Raw genomic sequence first — 3,792 nt, 5'->3', positions numbered from 1 at the left:
GACAATAAGTTTGGCGAATGATATAAATATAAGATGCTGCTGAAGTTGCGCAATGACTTGCATTTAATAGTTTGTTAGAAATTCAACTCATGGCTTTTAATTATTACCTCAAAATGTTGAAAACACGCGATAGGAAGGGTCAGAACACTATTAAAAGTCATAGTTGCTCAAACCTGAAATACAATAGGTTTTATACAATTTGCTATACAATAACAAAACTTCAAAACTATTGGTAAAAATATAAATAGCAATATATATTATTATTATTGGCCTTCGGTATCGGGCAGCATGTATGCAGTTTGTTTGCTGATGTTAACAAAAGTTTTACTAATAAGCTACATAATTTGCTCAATTATTTGTGTCAACTTTAAAATTTGAAACAAATTTAGTGTTAGCACTTTTAGAATATACTACAAACAAGGCAAAGGTATTTTTTGTGGCATATGACTTGAATTGAAAAGTTCTCTGAAAATGCAACTTGTATTTGCCCATTTTAATACTTTAAAATGTCAAAGGGAGCTCATAATGAAAGCAACTTTAATATAATTTCAAGATGCTCAAAGCGGTACAGATGTTATGTTGACAAACATTAAAAGGTCACTCTTTACTATGGCTAGTAAGTATTTACATGTATTTAGATTTTGCATTGATGCTTTCAATTAGGTAGTGTAGGAAATCTATTTACATTAGCTAAATTATCAGCATGTGCAATACCCAGCTTTGTTTCCTATCCATCACAAACATTTTGCCAATGCTTATAATAATGCATTGCTCTTTTTAAATCTGATTTTTGAACCAAAGGTAGTTTTAGCAGTATAAGAACATATGCTTCTCTTCCTATGGGTCTACTCACTGTTTTGTAGCAGCAAAGGCCATTGTTTTTAAAAGGTCTGTAAGAATTGTATTACTTATTTTGACTTCCATTGGCGGTCGTAGCAAATATAATTTCAGTACAACTTGCATCAATAAAGTTATTATTACTTGTTTCGTAAAGTATTTGGAGCAAAACAATATTTTATGTGCACAACAAACATTTTTGCTGCAAGCTTACCAAAACAAACTAAAACGTTTATTTTTATGTTACATTTTAATTAAACAGCATGTTCTATTCAGTTATTGCTGTCAGTACTATGCAGTTATTGCTGTCAATGTTCTTTGTGCATTCTTGGCACACTTTTATGTTAAACTGCCAATGCATTAAACACTTTAGAAATAAAGTGTCGAACCAAGGATGCATAACATGAAATTTGTCACTGGCTTGTTTTGACCTATATCTAGCACTTTTTAGCCAAAGGTGTCTAGCTTTACTAAAAAATTTGGTAGTGAAATTGTACATAAATTCATTGCCTGCATACACGTCAATCATGATGCCTATGCTCTTATTATGTGTGTTCTACTATTGTCTGCTTAGCTAATTCACTTTCTACTTCTCAATAGCCTCAGCCTCCGAATGAAAGCTATTGTTGTTATTCCTATTCTTTGTAAATTTATAATGAAGGAGGTTGTGGTTGGGCAGCTCATTTGCTTTTCACTCTATTAGAAGTATTGCAGCACAATTATAACTGCAGTAATAAAATCTGCACAGAATTGCATAATGTGGTCTTATTCTCCAAGGTCTCCTCACTAGCAGAAATCACCTATGTACTTATGCAATCGTGGTTTGTGCTTAAAATGACTCATTCTCCTAATGTGGCATGGCTTGCTACCTTCTTGCATGCTAGTCAATTGATTAAGTAGATTGTAAGAAACAAGTCAACCTCTCATTCCTACACAACCTAAAGACTTATCACATAAATTCAACCTTCTAGCGAGATTGTAGCCGCTAAACTTTTTGCTTTTTTCACGCGTCTAGCCATTTACATTTAGCCTGTCACAATTGGTATATTTGTTTGTCACAATTGTTTTATATTACTTTTGCCAATTTTGTCATTGAATTAATTGTACCATATTATGGTGAAAAGGCATCATGAAAAGTATTTTACTTTGCCTCAATACCAATGCAAAAGGTTAGACCGGTCGTGGCCTATTTTGATATTTAGGGCGAGCCACTTTAAATACATGTACTATTTCTAAGCAACTTACTCATGTCATCAAATTGCCACGGCAAACAACAATGCATAGGTTTTCGCAGCTATTTTGGATTTGGATTTTACTGCATTAATTGCAGGATCGTAATATTGTGGAGGACCGGGACATGCCTGTGTACTATTTGCTGCACTCATATATATATCCGCACTATCATTTAACCGAACCTCTCGAACTTCCCTTATTGCATACTTGAACTGCCTTTTTATTATTATATAACTGTATTACTGAACTGCCCTTGTATTACTGAACTGCCTTTTTTATTATATAACTGTATTACTGAACTGCCCTTGTATTACTGAACTGCCTTTTTTATTATATAACTGAACTGCCCTTGTATTACTGAACTGCCTTTGTATTACTGAACTGCCTTTTTATTATATAACTGTATTACTGAACTGCCCTTGTATTACTGAACTGCCTTTTTATTATTATATAACTGTATTACTGAACTGCCCTTGTATTACTGAACTGCCTTTTTATTATTATATAACTGTATTACTGAACTGCCCTTGTATTACTGAACTGCCTTTTTATTATATAACTGTATTACTGAACTGCCCTTGTATTACTGAACTGCCTTTTTATTATATAACTGTATTACTGAACTGCCCTTGTATTACTGAACTGCCTTTTTATTATATAACTGAACTGCCCTTGTATTACTGAACTGCCTTTGTATTACTGAACTGCCTTTTGATTATATAACTGTATCACTGAACTGCCCTTGTATTACTGAACTGCCTTTTTATTATATAACTGTATTACTGAACTGCCCTTGTATTACTGAACTGCCTTTTTTATTATATAACTGAACTGCCCTTGTATTACTGAACTGCCTTTGTATTACTGAACTGCCTTTTGATTATATAACTGTATCACTGAACTGCCCTTGTATTACTGAACTGCCTTTTTATTATATAACTGTATTACTGAACTGCCCTTGTATTACTGAACTGCCTTTTTTATTATATAACTGAACTGCCCTTGTATTACTGAACTGCCTTTGTATTACTGAACTGCCTTTTGATTATATAACTGTATCACTGAACTGCCCTTGTATTACTGAACTGCCTTTTTATTATATAACTGTATTACTGAACTGCCCTTGTATTACTGAACTGCCTTTTTATTATATAACTGTATTACTGAACTGCCCTTGTATTACTGAACTGCCTTTTTGTTATATAACTGTATTACTGAACTGCCTTTTTATTATATAACTGTATTACTGAACTGCCCTTGTATTACTGAACTGCCTTTTTATTATATAACTGTATTACTGAACTGCCCTTGTATTACTGAACTGCCTTTTTATTATATAACTGTATTACTGAACTGCCTTTGTATTACTGAACTGCCTTTTTATTATATAACTGTATTACTGAACTGCCCTTGTATTACTGAACTGCCTTTTTATTATATACCTGTATTACTGAACTGCCCTTGTATTACTGAACTGCCTTTGTATTACTGAACTGCCTTTTTATTATATAACTGTATCACTGAACTGCCCTTGTATTACTGAACTGCCTTTTTATTATATAACTGTATTACTGAACTGCCCTTGTATTACTGAACTGCCTTTTTATTATATAACTGTATTACTGAACTGCCCTTGTATTACTGAACTGCCTTTTTATTATATAACTGTATTACTGAACTGCCCTTGTATTACTGAACTGCCTTTTTATTATATAACTGTAT

This window comes from Watersipora subatra, chromosome 5 (assembly GCF_963576615.1).
Source record: "Watersipora subatra chromosome 5, tzWatSuba1.1, whole genome shotgun sequence".
NCBI lineage: Eukaryota > Metazoa > Bryozoa > Gymnolaemata > Cheilostomatida > Watersiporidae > Watersipora > Watersipora subatra.
The sequence above is the reverse complement of the archived record's forward strand: the minus strand, read 5'-3'. Positions refer to the sequence as shown.